General features: G+C 42.5%; 1 protein-coding gene across 4 annotated transcripts in view; it reads left to right on the forward strand.

The window, feature by feature from the left end:
• The window catches only part of LOC122558483 (leucine-rich repeat-containing protein 36-like), a 99,877-nt gene that overhangs the window by 17,839 nt on the left and 65,209 nt on the right, over positions 1-16,829 (forward strand). The window lies entirely within an intron of this gene.

Raw genomic sequence — 16,829 nt, forward strand, 5'->3', positions numbered from 1 at the left:
TAAGAAGGTGTAGCTTACATACTAGACTTGATGTGCTGAACATTTCATAGAATCATAGAGATATACAGCACGGAAACAGACTCTTCGTCCATGCTGACCAGATATCCCAACCCAATCTAGTCCCACCTACAGCAACCATATCCCTCCAAATCCTTCCTATTCATATACCCATCCAGATGCTTTTTAAATGCTGCAATTGTTCTAGCCTCCACATTCCATAAACGTACCAACCTCTGCATGAAAAAGTTACCCCTTAGGTCTCTTTCATATCTTTCCCCTCTCACCCAAAACCTACGCGCTCTAGTTCTGGACTCCCCAACCCCAGGGAAGAGGTATTGTCTATTTTTCCTGTCCATGCTCCTCATGATTTTGTAAACCTCTATGAGGTCACCCCTCAGCCTCTGAAGCTCCAAGGAAAGTAGCTCCAGCCTAATCAACCTCTCCCTATAGCTCAAATCCTCCAACCCTGGCAACACGCTTGTAAATCTTTGCTGAACCCTTCCAAGTTTCACAACATCTTTCCAATGGGAAGGAGACTGGAACTGCACGCAATATTCCAAAAGTGGCCTAACCAATGTCCTGTACAGCTGCAACACGACCTCTCAACTCCTGTACTCAATACCCTGACCAATAAAGGAAAGCATACCAAACGCCTACTTCACTATCTTATCTGTGACACCACTTTCAAGTAGCTATGAACCTGCACTCCATAGTCTTTGTTCAGCAACATTCCCTAAGACCTTACCATTAAGTGTATAAGTCCTGCTAAGATTTGCTTTCCCAAAATGCAGCACCTTGCATTTATCTAAATTAAACTCCATCTGCCACTCCTCAGCCCATTGGCCCACCTGATCAATACCCCGTTGTAATCTGAGGTAATCTTCTTCGCTGTCTACTACATTTCCAGTTTTGGTGTCATCTGCAAACTTACTGACTATACCTCTTTTGCTTACATCCAAATCATTTATATAAATGATGAAACATAGTGGACCCAGCACCGATCCTTGTGGCTCTCCATTGGTCACAGGCCTCCAGTCTGAAAAACAACCCTCCACCACCACCCTCTGTCTTCTACCTTTGAGCCAGTTCTATGTCCTGAAGAAGGGCTTATGCCCGAAACGTCGATTCTCCTGTTCCTTGGATGCTGCCTGACCTGCTGCGTTTTTCCAGCAACACACTTTCAGCTCTGATCTCCAGCATCTGCAGTCCTCACTTTCTTCTCCTATGTCCAAATGGCTAGTTCTCCCTGTATTCCATGAGATCTAACCTTGCTAATCAGTCTCCCATGGGGAACCTTGTCGAACGCCTTACTGAAGTCCATATAAATCTTGTTTACCATTCTGCCCTCATCGATCCTCTTTGTCATTTCTTCAAAAAACTAAATCAAGTTTGTGAGACATGATTTCCCACGCACAAAACCATGTTGACTATCCATAATCAGTCCTTGCCTTTCCAAATAAGTACATCCTGTCCCTCAGGATTCCCTCCAACAACTTGCCCACCACCGACGTCGGGCTCACTGATGTGTAGTTCCCTGGCTTGTCCTTACCGCCTTTCTTAAACAGTGGCACCACGTTAGCCAACCTCCAGTCTTCCAGCACCTTACCTGTGACTATTGATGATACAAATATCTCAGCAAGAGGCCCAGCAATGACTTCCCTAGCTTCCCACAGAGTTTTAGAGTACACCTGATCAGGTCCTGGGGATTTATCGACCTTTATGTGTTTTCAAGACATCCAGCACTTCCTCCTCTGTATTATGGACATTTTTCAAGATGTCACCATCTATTTCCCTACATTCTATATCTTCCATGTCCTTTTCCACAGAAAATACTGATGCAAAATACTCATTTAGTATCTCCGTCATCTCCTGTGGCTCCACACGAAGGCCGCCTTGCTGATCTTTGAGGGTCCCTATCCTCGCCCTAGTTGTAGTTTTGTAACTTAATGTATTTAACCATCAAATACCACCTTTGGTCTATTCTCACAAGTCAGTATTTAGATTCACATCTACATTTTTAGAATGCCTAGAGTTACACACTCACTGAGATATTATTTAATTCATTCAACAATAGCCGTTGCCTGAGCATGATGTGGCATATTTTTTAACTGTAAATTTTTAATTTCTTGTTGAAAATTGTTGTTTAGTTAAGCTTCCTAGTCTGCTGTCTGCCTACATATTGCATTTGTTGGAGAGAGGATTGATTAGACATTGTATCTCCATATAATAGACATCAAATGAAATAATACTTTACAATGGTAGGGCAAGTTGTTTATACTCTAGTCTCACCTTCTAGGCTGTATGCCAGTTTGTGAAGAAAAAGACTGATGAGCCAAATTGTCCCGTACCTTAGCCAGTGATCAAGAAGGATCTGCAAATAGCTTCTAGAAAAAGTCAATTCAGTGGGAGAGGCATACTGTAGGTTGATATGCATTTAAAGGTATTCAAAAATTGTATTAAACAACCTGATAGTACTTGGGTTCCTCCTTGAGGTTGTGATATTGTTTTGTAGTTGGTAGACCACTAAATAAATATGTTGGCACCGGGACAAGAAACAAGAATTTACGAGGTTTCTTTTGCCTTTAGAATATGCATCCATCTATATAATTTTATATTTCTTTGAGACTTGATTTGTATTGAAGATTTGTTGTCTCTAAAACCTTTCTCGAGGAATTTGGCCTATGAATAAAGGAGGGGATGTCATTTGAGATTCTACAGGATTTGATGAAGTCTCTTCTATAGTACTGTGGTACAGTTCTGCTTGCTCTGTTATAGGTAGAATATTATTAAATTGGAGAGAGTTAAGAAAAGAATTGCCAGGATGTTGCAAGGAATGGAAGGTTTGATTTATAAAGATAGGCTGGGATGTTTTTTTTCTGGAGTGTAGGAGGTTGAGGGGTGAACTTAGAGGTTTATAGAACTATGAGCAGAATGAAAAAGGTGAATAAGGTTTTTTTCTGTAGGATGGGGGAGTTCAAAACTAGTGGGCATATTTTTAAGGTGAGAGGAGAAAGATGTAAAAAGCGCAAAAGGGGCAACTTCTGTACACAGAGAGTAGTTTGCATACGGAATGACCTGCCAGAGGAACTGATGAAGGGCTCTTGCCCGAAACGTCGATTCTCCTGCGCCTCATATGCTGCCTGACCTGTTGTGCTCTTCCAGCACCACACTCTCAACTCTGATCTCCAGCATCTGCAATCCTCACTTTCTCCTAGAGGAACTGGTAGATGCAGGTAGAGTTACAACATTTAAAATACATTTGGATAAGTACATGAATGGAAAAGGTTTGGAGGGATATTGGCCAAAGTCGTACTTGTTTGGTTTGGGAACATGGTTGGCATGGACTAGTTGGACCAAAGGGTCTGTTTCATGCTGTATGACTCTGACTCTACTTGGATAACATCTACATGTCCTTTGCTTGGGGAGCATTAGTCAAAATTAAATACAGACTGAATAAAAAGCATATTGGAAATTTCTGTTGCTAAATTCTTACTGGTGCACCAATGTATGAGCACCCAACCTTGAGAATCAGCATTATAATTATTTACCTTTTTCAAGGGAGGTGAACTTTGATGGTAAGGCAAATATTTGTTCCTCATCCACAATTGAGCTTGAACGGGAAGGCTTGCGAGGCCATTTCAGATGGCAGATAAGAGTTGATCATTTTGCTTTGCGTCTTGAGTCACATATAGGCCTGTAGAGTGTGGTTGGCAGATTTAAAGGACAGTAGTGAACCAGATGGATTTTTACAATAATGATGGTTGTTATGTTCACACTACAAAAATATCCAAAACTCAAAGTCCAAATCAAAATTAATGTATATGAAGAACAGAATTTTGGGGCTTTTTTGTGAATGGCATGCCATTTTAAATTTAAATTTGTTTGCGGCACCTCCAATTTAGGGCACCCTATCTGTCGCTTAACTGGAGAGGTAGCCTGCTGTTACATCTGAGCTGGAATGTTGCCTGTTGTCTGTCCAGTTTCAAATGTATTTATACTGTCATTAATTGGATTGTGAATTCTCCCTTGGCTGTTAATTATTCAGTTCAGAAAGAAAATTACTTTCCTTCACAGTGTGGACCCTGACCTTTATTTGAACCTAAAACCTAATGGTGGTTCTTGAAATCCTGCCTTGGATTTGGTGGAGTGGTGTTTAACCCTTTGAGAAGTGTGGGTTCATTAAATGTTAGGTTATAATCTGAAAAATAAAATACTGTGCTGACTTCACATTTCATGAAGGCGGGTTGAGAGGGTGTGGACAACTGACCTGCTCCTGAGAAGCAGCTCAGTAGACTAAGTATTTTAATAAGGTTGTGTGTCTGAAGTTTTATTAATTTTACTTGAATTGCATGCGGGGAGATGATAATTACCCTGTACTTGTTTGGCACGAATGTTACTTACCACTCATGAGCCCAATCCAGATCTTGCTGCAAATGGACACGAACAGCTGCAGTTTCTGAAGAGTCACAGATGGTGCTGATTATTATGCAATTGTCAGCAAACTTTCTCATTTCTGACCTTAAGATGGAAGAAAGATAATTGATGAAGCAACTGAAGATGTTGGGGCAGAATACACTTGTGAGGAATGAATGCGCTGATATCTTGGGACTGACATGAGTCGTTTCCCAACAACCAAAACCGTCATCCTTTGTGCAAAGCATGACTCCAACAAATTCAGAGTTTTCTCTTTGATTCTCATGGACTTCAATTTTCCCAGGGCTTCCAGATGATTCTGGTAATCCAAGATGGAGGATGGAAAAAAATTGAGGTTGTCAGATCTGCTTTTTTTGAGGTATTTTAGGTGTTAGAGATGATTTCTTCAAATTTCAGGAGCAGGAATTACTGTTTTACAAGCTGTTGCATTGTTTTGGAACATTCAGGGAAAAAACTTCAAAACAATGACACTTTAAATAGGAGGATGAGAACAAAGGGAGGACCACATGGTCAGTGAGAGAGAGAAAGAAACTCACCTTGCTGGGTGACAGTGCAGTCAATCTGTACAGCTACAGCTTTTGCTGTTTAAGTTCAAGTCATAGAGTTATAGAGATATACGGCATGGAAACAGACCCTTCGGTCCAACCTGTCCATGCTGACCAGATATCCCAACCCAATCTAATCCCACCTGCCTGCACTCGGCCCATATCCCTCCAAACCCTTCCTATTCATATACCCATCCAAATGCCTTTTAAATGTTGCAATTGTACCAGCCTCCACCACTTCCTCTGGCAGCTCATTCCATACACGTACCACCCTCTGTGTGAAAAAGTAGCCCCTTAGGTCTCTTTTATATCTTTACCCTCTCACCCTAAACCTATGCCCTCTAGTTCTGGACTCCCCGACCCCAGGGAAAAGACTTTGTCTGTTTACCCTATCCATGCACCTCGTAATTTTGTAAACCTCTATAAGGTTACCCCTCAGCCTCCGACGCTCCAAGGAAAACAGCCCCAGCCTGTTCAGCCTCTCTCTATAGCTCAAATCCTCGAACCGTGGCAACATTCTTGTAAATCTTTTCTGAACCCTTTAAAGTTTCCAAACATCTTTCTAATAGGAAGGAGAGTAGAATTGCACGCAATATTCCAACAGTGGCCTGACCAATGTCCTGTACAGCCGCAACATGACCTCCCAACTCCTGTCCTCAATACTCTGACCAATAAAAGAAAGCATACCAAACATCTTCTTCACTATCCTATCTACCTGCGACTCCACTTTCAAGGAGCTATGAACCTGCACTCCAAGGTCTCTTTGTTCAGCAACACTCTCTAGGACCTTACCATGAAGTGTATAAGTCCTGCTAAGATTTGCTTTCCCAAAATGCAGCACCTCACATTTAACTGAATTAAACTCTATCTGCCACTTCTCAGCCCATTGGCCCATCTGATCAAGATCCTGTTGTAATCTGAGGTAACCCTGTTCGCTATCCGCTACACCTCCAATTTTGGTGTCATTTGCAAACTTACTAACTGTACCTCTTATGCTCACATCCAAATCATTTATGTAAATGGAAAAAAGTAGAGGACCCAGCACCGATCCTTGTGGCACTCCACTGGTCACAGGCCTCCAGTCTGAAAAACAACCCTCCACCACCACCCTCTGTCTTCTACCTTTGAGCCAGTTCTATGTCCTGAAGAAGGGCTTATGCCCGAAACGTCGATTCTCCTGTTCCTTGGATGCTGCCTGACCTGCTATGTTTTTCCAGCAACACACTTTCAGCTCTGATCTCCAGCACCTGCAGTCCTCACTTTCTCCTCCTATGTCCAAATGGCTAGTTCTCCCTGTATTCTGTGAGATCTAACCTTGCTAATCAGTCTCCCATGGGGAATCTTGTCGAACGCCTTACTGGAATCTATACAGATCACATCTACCAGTCTGCCTTCATCAATCCTTTTTGTTACTTCTTCAAAAAACTCAATCAAGTTTGTGAGACATGATTTCCCACACACAAAGCCATGTTGACTATCCCTACCCAGTCCTTGCCTTTCCAAATACATGTACATCCTGTCCCTCAGAATTCCCTCCAACATCTTGCCCATCACCGACATCAGGCTCACTGGTCTATAGTTCCCTGGCTTGTCCTTACCACCCTTCTTTAACAGTGGCACCACGCTAGCCAACCTCCAGTCTTCCGGAACCTCACCTGTGACTATTGATGATACAAATATCTCAGCAAGAGGCCCAGCAATCACTTCTCTAGCTTCCCACAGAGTTTTAGAGTACACCTGATCAGGTCCTGGGGATTTATTCACCTTTATGTGTTTTCAAGACATCCAGCACTTCCTCCTCTGCAATATGGACATTTTTCAAGGTGTCACCATCTATTTCCCTACAGTCTATATCTTCCATATCCTTTTCCACAGTAAATACCGATGCAACATACTCGTTTAGTATCTCCCCCATTTTCTGCAGCTCCACACGAAGGCCGCCTTGCTGATCTTTGATGGGCTCTATTCTCTCCCTAGTTACCCTTTTGTTGTCAATGAATTTGTAAAAACCGTTTGGCTTCTCCTTAATTCTATTTGCCAAAGCTATCTCATATCCCCTTTTTTACCTCCTGATTTCCCTCTTAAGTATACTGCTATTGCCTTTATACTCTTCTAAGAATTCACTCAATCTATACCTTACATATGCTTCCTTTTTCTTAACCAAACCCTCAATTTCTTTAGTCATCCAGCATTCCCTATACCTACCAGCCTTTCCTTTCACCCTAACAGGAATATACTTTCTCTGGATTCTCGTTATCTCATTTTTGAAGGCTTCCCATTTTCCAACCATCCCTTTACCTGCGAACATCTACCCCAAACAGCTTTAGAAAGTTCTTCCTTTATACCATCACAATTGGCCTTTCTCCAATTTAGAACTTCAAGTTTTAGATCTGGTTAATCCTTTTCCATCTCTATTTTAAATCTAATAGAATCATTGTCGCTGGCCCCAAAGTGCTCCCCCACTGACACCTCAAGTCATCTGCCATGCCTTATTTCCGAAGAGTAGGTCAGGTTTTGCACCTTCTCTAGTTGATACATCCACATATTGAATCAGAAAGTTTTCTTGTACGCACTTAACAAATTCCTCTCCATCTAAACCCTTAACACTATGGCAGTCCCATTCTATGTTTGGAAAGTTAAAATCCCATACCATAACCACCCTATTATTCTTACAGATAGCTGAGATCTCCTTACAAAGTTTGTTTCTCAATTTCCCTCTGACTATCAGGAGGTCTATAATACAATCCCCAATAAGGTGATCATCCCTTTCTTATTTCTCAGTTCCACCCAAATAACTTGCCTGGATGTATTTCCGGGAATATCCTCCCTCAGTACAGCTGTAATGCTATCCCTTATCAAAAACGCCACTCCCCCTCCTCTCTTGCCTCTCTTTCTATCCATCCTGTAGCATTTGTATCCTGGAACATTAAGCTGCCAATCCTGCCTATCCCTGAGCGATGTTTCTGTAATTGCTATGATATCCCAGTCCCATGTTCCTAACTATGCCCTGTGTTAATCTGCCTTCCCTGTTAGGCCCCTTGCATTGAAATAAATGCAGTTTAATTTATTAGTCTTACCTTGTTCCTGCCTGCCCTGACTGTTTGACTCACTTCTGTTCTCAGCTGTACCAGTCTCAGATCGATCTCTTTCCTCACTATCTCCCTGGGTCCCCTCCCCTCCACCCACACCTTACTAGTTTAAATCCTCCTAAGCAGCTCTGGCCCTGCCAGTATATTAGTCCCCTTCTAATTTTGGTGCAATCCGTCCTTGTACAGGTCACTTCTACCCCAAAAGAGATTCCAATGATCCAAAAACGTGAATCCTTCTCCCATATACCAGCTCCTCAGCTATGCATTCATCTGCTCTATCCTCCTATTCCTGCCCTCACTAGCTTGTAGCACCAAGAGTAATACAGATGTTACTACTCTCGAGGACCTCCTTTTTAAATTCCTGCCTAACTCTCTCTAATCTTCTTTCAGAACCTCAACCTTTTCCCTTCCTATGTCGTTGGTTCCAATGTGGACAGTGACCTCTTGCTGGCCCCTCTCCCCCTTGAGAACATTCTGTACCCTCTCTGAGCCGTCCTTGATCCTGGCACCAGGGAAGCAACACACCATTCTGATTTTTTGCTGCTGGCCACTGAAATGTCTGTCTGTTCCTCAGACTAGAGAATCCCCTAACACAATTGATCTCTTGGAAACCGACGAACCCCTCGTTACATTAGAGCCCGTCTCAATACTCGAAACTTGGCTGTTCATGCTACGTTCCCCTGAGAATCCATCACCCCCTGAAAACAGCATTTCCAAAACAGCATACCTGTTTGAAATGGGTATAGCCACAAAAGACTCCTGCACTAGCTGCCTACCTCTCTTACCTTTCCTGGAGTGAACCCATCTATGTGACTGTATCTGAGACTTTCCCCCCTTCCTATAACTGCCATCCATCACATACTGTTGCTGTTGCAAATTCCTCATTGCTTCTAACTGTCTTTCCAACAGATCCATTCGACAAGTTAAGATTCACAACCAACAGCATTTATGGCAGGTATAGTCCGGAGTAACCCTTAAACTTTCTTTAAACTCCCACATCTGACAAGAAGCACACACCACTCTACTAAAGGTCATTTTTGCTCTTTCACAATCTACAGACCCAAAACAGCAAAGGCAGTGTCAGTTTCTCTTTCTCTCTCCTGCACTGACCTCACCATGTGCTTCCTTTGTCTGTTCTTCTCCCTTTTAAAACTGCTGTTGTTTTGACTTTTTTTTCCCAAAGTTCCAAAGCAATGCAACAGTATATAAAATAGTAATTGTTGCTCCTGAAATTCGAGGAAATCACCTCCAGGACCTAAAATAACTCAAAAAAGGAGCAGCATTACAGCCAGAAATTTTTCCCGTCCTCCATTTTGGTTATATGTTTCATCTCTTGATTAAAATTTAAAAATATAAAACTTAATGACTAAGTTCGCCTGGAAAAGTACTTTTTAGAGCGGTAAGATTGTGCTATTTTCTGTAGAATGTTAAGGTTCAAAGATGGCCTTTAGAAGAGTGATGTGCTCTTCCTATCAGATGTGAGAAATTAGGCACAATTTCCATGTTACTAATGATTATGTGTGCAGTAAGTTTGTTTGGTTGTGAATCCTATCAGATCGCATGGATCGGTTGGAGCAGCAGTTAGAGACATTGAGGAATTTACAGGCGCTGAGGGGTGTGATGGATGGCAGTTATAGGAAGGGAGAAAAAGTGCAAATACAGTCAGGTAGATGGGTTACCACCAGAAAAGGTAGTAGAGGGGGGCAGATAGTGCAGGAGTCTCCTGTGGCTATCCCCATCTCAAACAAGTATGCTGTTTTGGAAAGTATAGGTGGTGATGGACTCTCAGGGGAATGTAGCACGAACAGCCAAATTTCTGGTACTGAGACTGGCTCTAATGTAACGAGGAGTATGTCAGGTTCCAAGTGATTGATTGTGGTAGGGAGGTACTTTAGTCAGAGGCACAGACAGACATTTCTGCAGCCAACTGCGAGAAATCAGAATGATGTGTTGCCTCCCTGGTGCCAGGATAAAGGATACCTCGGAGACAGTGCAGAGGTAGTTGTACACATTGGAACTAAAGACATAGGAAGGGAAATGGTTGAGATTCTGAAGGGAGAATATAGGAAGCTAGGCAGGAATTTAAAAGGAGATCCTCCAGGGTAGTAATATCTGGATTACTCCCAAAGCTACAAGCTAGCATGGGTAAGAATAGAAGGTTGGAGCAGATGAATGTGTGGCTGAGGGGCTGGTGCAGAGGAGAAGGGTTCACATTTTTGGATCATTGGAATCTCATCTGGGATAGAAGTATAAGGACAGATTGCACCTGAATTGGAAGGGGACCAATACACTGGCTGGGAGATTTGCGAGGGGTGGTTGGGACACAGGGAGATAGTGAGGAAAAGGGTCAGTCTGAATCTGGTTCAGTTGGGAAAAGGAGCAAGTCAAACAGTCAGGGCAGGCAGGCACAAAACAGAAAATGAGGTAAATCAAACTGCATTTATTTCAATGCAAGAGACCTAACAGGGAAGACAGGTAAACTCAGGACATGGCTAGGAATATGGGACTAGGATGTCATAGCAATTGCAGAGACATGGCTCAGGGATGGGCAGGACTGACAGCTTAATGTTCCAAGATACAAATGCTACAGGAAGGATAGAAAGAGGGGGCAGGACAGGAGGGTGTGTGGTGTTTTTGATAGGGGATAACATTATGGCTGTACTTAAGGAGGGTATTCCTAGGAATATGTCCAGGGAGGTTATTTGGGTGAAACTGAATAATAAGAAAGGGTTGATTATCTTTTTGGGATTGTACTATAGATATCAAAATTAGAGGAGTAGTGGACAGCAAAGAACGTTACCTCAGAGTTCAACAGGGTCTTGATCAGATGGGCCAATGGGCTGAGGAATGACAGATGGAGTTTAATTTAGATAAATGCGAGGTGCTGTATTTTGATAGGACAAATCAGGGCAGGACTTATACACTTAATAGTAAGGTCCTGGAGACCTTTGCTGAACAAAGAGACCTTGGGGTGCAGGTTCATAGTTCCTTGCAAGCGGAGTCTCAGGTGGGATAGTGAAGAATGTGTTTAGTATGCTTTCCTTTATTGGTTAGATCAGTGAGTATACGAGTTGGGAAGTCATGTTGCAGGTGTAGTTAGTAAGTTTTGGAATATTTCTGGTCTCCCTCCTATAGGAAGGATGTTGTGAAACTTGAAAGGGTTCAGAAAATATTTACAAGGATGTTGCCAGGGTTGGAGAGTTTGAGCTATAGGGAGAGGCTGAATTGGCTGGGGCTGTTTTTTCTGGAGCATCGGAGTCTGAGGGGTGACCTCCATAGACATTTACAAAACCATGAGGGGCATGGATGGGGTAAATAGACATGGTCATTTACCTGGATTGGGTGAGTCCAGAACTAGAGAGCATAAATTTAGGATGAGAGGGAAAAGACTTAAAAGGGACCTAAGGGGCAACATGAAAGGAATGTGTGTGAGAGGAAGGGTTTCGAGGGATATGGGCTAAGTGCTGGCAAATTGGACTAGATTAATTTAAGATATCTGGACCGAAGGTTCTGTTTCCGTGCTGTGCATTTCTATGACTATGACTCTATCTCTATGACTGATGTCAAGCATTAACTCTTGCCTCAGCTCTGGAGTTCAACTCTTTTGTCTGCGTTTGGACCAGGGCTGAAGTAAAGTCAGGAGCTGGAGCTGGAGCTGAAGAGTGGTCCTGGCAGTATCCAAATTGAGCGTCAGTGAGGAGGTTATGAGCTGAGAAAGTGCCATCTGATAGCACTGTCAGCAACATCTTCTGTCACTTTGGTGATTGATAATAGACTAATAGTGGTAATTGGCTGAGATTAATTTGCCTGCTTTGAGTGGACAGGATATTTCTGTTGCAAGATTAATCCTTACTATTGCTCACCGTGCTGTCAGAGCTATCTCTGACTTATTACCACCACACTCTTTCCTCGCGAGAATCTGCAAGACCTGCTTGATCTAACAAGAAAAGTAGTCTAGCGAAAAGAGTCATTTGTCTTAAACAAGATGCAGTTAATTATGAATAGCAATTATGTACCAGTTACAGTAATGTGATAAACATTGTTACAGGGACTATGAAAACCAAGATCTTGCTACTTTGAGATCCTAAGCCATTCTCCGACAGAGCCCATATGCTTGTGCCTGTGAAGTTTTGTTTCTGTACCTACTGTCAATGTGATTATATCCATTGTGCCATACTTAATCTATTGGTTTCATTTGTGTCTTTAGGGGTTTTGTACCTTTTTGAGAACTGAATGAATTCTGCTGATCTCCTGTGGTAGGATTGACCACATGATTGAGTTGTGCTGCTTCTCGGCTTCTGCTTCCCTCACTATCTGAATGTTTTTCTTAGAGTCAAATCCTTTGACTAATCAATCTGACAATGATTGATCAGCAATTCCTATAACAATTTTATAGACAATAGGTGCAGGAGTAGGCCATTCTGCCCTTCGAGCCAGCACCATCATTCATTATGATCATGGCTGATCATCCTCAATCAGTATCCTGTTCCTGCCTTAGCCCCATAACCCTTGATTCCACTATCCTTAAGTGCTCTATCCAACTCTTTCTTGAAAGTATCCAGAGACTTGGCCTCCACAGCCTTCTGGGGCAGAGCATTCCATACACCCACCACTCTCTGGGTGAAGAAGTTTCTCCTCAACTCTGTTCTAAGTGGCCTACCCCTTATTTTTAAACTGTGTCCTCTGGTTCTGGACTCACCTATCAGCGGAAACGTGCTTCCTGCCTCCAGGGTGTCCAATCCTTTAATAATCTTATACGTCTCAATCAGATGCCCTCTCAGCCTTCTAAACCCAAGCGTATACAAGCCCAGTCGCTCCAATCTTTCAGTGTAAGGTAGTCCCGCCATTCTGGGAATTGACCTCGTGAACCTACGCTGCACTCCCTCAGTAGCCAGAATGTCTTTCCTCAAATTTGGAGACCAAAACTGCGCACAATATTCCAGGTGCGGTCTCACCAGGGCCCTGTACAGCTGCAGAAGGATGTCTTTGCTTCTATACTCAAGTCCTCTTGTTATGAAGGCTAGCATGCTATTAGCTTTCTTCACTGCCTGCTATATCTGCATGCTTGCTTTCATTGACTGATGTACAAGAACACCTAGATCTCGTTGTACTGCCCCTTTACCTAACTTGACTCCATTTAGGTAGTAATCTGCCTTCCTGTTCTTGCCACCAAAGTGGATAACCACACATTTATCCACATTAAACTGCATCTGCCATGCATCCGTCCACTCACCTAGCCTGTCCAGGTCATTCTGTATTCTTCTAACACCCTCCTCACATTTCTCCCTGCCACCCAGCTTTGTATCATCAGCAAATATGCTAATATTACTTTTAATACCTTTATCTGTATCATTAATGTACATTGTAAAAAGCTGCAGTCCCCACAACATCGTAACTGCCAATTTCCAAATGAGCCTCAAGCTCATCCACCTTATTTCTAATGCTTTGTGCATTCATATATAATATTTTTAATTTGTTACTCCCCTCACCCTTCCTATCAATCCCTATTTCACTTGACCTTACGGCATGATCCTTTTTTGAGTTTTCTGCTCCATTGATTCCATTGTCGTTCTTGACTTCTCTTGTTCTAACTTCCCCTTTAACTTCCTTCTTAAACTTCCAGTTTGTCCCCTCCCCCCCCGCTATTTAGTTTAAATGCAGCTGTGTTGCAGTGGCAAAACTACCTGCCAGAATGCTGGTCCCTACCTATTAAGGTGCAACCCATTCCTCTTGTATAATTTATCCTTACCGCTAAACATACCCCAGTGATCCAAGAATTTAAATCCTTGCTTCCTGCACCAGTTCCCAAGCAACACATTCAAGTCCATTATCTCCCTGTTCCTGTCCTCTCTAGCCCGAGGAACTGGAAGCAAACCGGATAAAACCACCCTGGATGTCCTGCTTATCAGCCTCCTCCCGTGTTCTCTGAAGTCCCGCCATAGAATGTCCCTCCTCTTCTTCCCGACGTCATTTGTGCCAACATGCAGCATCACGTCTGGCTCTTCACCTTCGCCCTTGAGGATTTCCTGCACTCTGTCTGCGATGTCCTTAATCCTGGCACCAGGAAGGCAACACACCATCCTCAAATCCCGCCTGTTGCCCCGGAAACCCCTTTCAGTCCCTCTCACTATGGAGTCCCCTATTACCATGGCTCTGTGTGATGTCTGACTCCTCGGCTGTGCCTCCACGCCAATTTCTGATTGGCAGACGTGACCGCCTCTTGGACTGGCAGTGACGTCTGTCTCTACGGTTTCCAAGTGATTCAACGTGTTCCTGACAGGTACTACTCCCGGGGTCCCTTGCATTTGTCTCATCTCTGCCTTCCTCAACGTCTTCTCCCTTCTACTCTCTTCTGGTAGGCTCGGTGTAGTAATCTCGCTGAAGGTCCTGTCCAGAAAGATCTCGTTCTCTCGGATGAGCCTGAGGTCATCTAGTTCTTTCTTCTTTACCTGTTGTAAATTGTAAATCTCCAAATAGTCAATTCTATATTTGGTCCTTCACTGAAATTAATTTTCCTGGTTACTATGTCTTCCTAATATAATTATTTATTTTCCTTGAGAGGCTTTAAATTCCGCAATAGCAAGGTAGATACTGTGTGCTGCTCTCCTGGAAGCTTTTCCCTTGCTTCTACAATGTAATAATGATGGATTCCCAGCTTCTGTGAATAAAGTGGAGGATTCCTGCCTTTCTCATGGCTTTTCTTGATGAATTCTATTAAATCATAACCTTCGTAAATGGTTCCTGTTGTCTACTGCTATAATATCAATTTCCCATTTTCTTAAGGCTTTACCTCTCTGTGGCTCTCTAAGATATATCCTGTTCTTTAGGTTTTCTCTCGATAATTTCCATTATGGCTTTAAATATAGGTAGTTCTTTTGTAACGCAATGATTGCGTACTTGTGCAATCCTGTGTTATAGAAACATTGTGCTTCAGAAACAGCACTTAAAGTGTTGGCGATGTAATCGCATTACAGCCAACACATTTAAAACATTTGCATTTTTGAAACTGTCCCCAATTCTTCAATTGTGTTATAGAAAATTTGCGTTAACAGAACATGCATTATAGTAGAACGATCTGTAATAGTCCTCATTGGTTTCTTATTTTGTTTCCTGGATGAGTTATGTTGTGTGTCTTTTAAATAAATGCTTCCTGCCTTTAATATGGTTTACATAATGGATCTCCTTATGCATTTGCACAACCATAAAATTTTCCTAACTTCCTTCTTCCATTAAACTTTGCTTAGGTTTCTAAATTGCCCCCTTATCACTTTAATTTTGACTTTGTGATGGCCCAGACCTTAATTTTAAATTACTTTCTTGGTCCTTGAGTTCCCCTACTGTTTCTGTGACTCTTGGTGCCCACTCAATAATTGACAATGCTTGTTATGAACAAAAGTATTTGGCTTTTAGCTTTCCCAGCTTGTAAAGTGTGATTTTTAAAAAAATGTTTTCCCCTTGCCTGCCAGAGATTACAACTTTACCTGCAGAGCTCTGATATGCGTTTCCTCTGTGGCTAAAACATTATTTGGGGATTGCTCTTAAAGATCATTGGAACCCAATCCATTCTGTCACCGGCTTGATGTGGCTAGTGTTCCAGTTCCATGCAGTTCCTAATTTACACACACTGCTGTGTCTGTCTCACCAGGTCTGAAATGCTTTTATCATGGTCTATAGATTTTGCCTTATTGAATGTTGCTGCTCTGTAGAGATCTCAAATTTTCAGCTAGTTTAGCTGCTGGCTATTTGAACAAACAGCTTCTTAAAGCTATGTCTGAAGAAACTTCAAATTTTAACTAGGGCAGATAATTGGAGTCCACACTATGAATCATGTTGTAAGTTAAACTTCACCACTGCTCATCATGTTGTATATGGTAGATTTGTTGCCACCATGCTCTTTCCTGGTAGGGATCTAAAGGGCTTGGTGGCCTAGTGCAGCAGAAGAAAATCGCTTGACTTAAAACAATTTGTAGCTTATTGTATGATAGTAACTCTACACAAGTTTCAGAAAGACTCAAATTGTCAATTTTATTCCTTCAAGATTCTGAGTCATTTTTCCACTAAACCCATATGATGACATCTTAGTGGGCAATGCTTAAGGCACTCTTCGATATTAATTTTTCAGCCACTTATCCCTTTATACAACACATATCTGGGCAATTGTTTACATTGCTGGGTGGATGTTACTATTGTAGCTGTACTGGGACAGCTCGGATAGGAATGCAATTAATTCTTGAGCGCAGGTCTTCAATGCTATTGTTGGACTGTTTTACGGGGCCTACAGATTTTGCAGAAATCAGCTTTTACTTAGCATTGCTTTGAGTGAGTCAAATGAACTGAAGATCTGTGTTGCTGGGGACCTAAGAGGGCGGCTGAGATGGATCATCCACTCAAAACTTGCCGCTGAGGGTGGATGCAAATACTTTGCAATCTCCCAAATACCACCATCACTTGCTGAGGAAGGGTCACCCGATCCAAAACGTTAACTCTGATTTCTCTTCACAAATGCTGCCAGACCTGCTGAGCTTTTCAAGCAACTTCTGTGTTTTGTATTGTCATCATTATCCTGGAATATGTCCTGTCCCACTGGCAGAAAGACTCATCAATAGTACAGTCCCTCTCCAGTGAGGATGGGAATATTTGTGAAACAACTTCCTGTGGTTCTTTGTTTAATTGTCTATTACCATTCACAGTTAGATGCAGCAGAACCACAGCGCATAGATCTGATACATTGGCTGTGGGATCGTTTGGCCTTGTTTATCAT

The sequence above is a fragment of the Chiloscyllium plagiosum genome, unplaced genomic scaffold (assembly GCF_037043375.1).
Source record: "Chiloscyllium plagiosum isolate Xiang-an unplaced genomic scaffold, Cpla_swu_hap1 HiC_scaffold_17, whole genome shotgun sequence".
NCBI classification, from domain to species: domain Eukaryota; kingdom Metazoa; phylum Chordata; class Chondrichthyes; order Orectolobiformes; family Hemiscylliidae; genus Chiloscyllium; species Chiloscyllium plagiosum.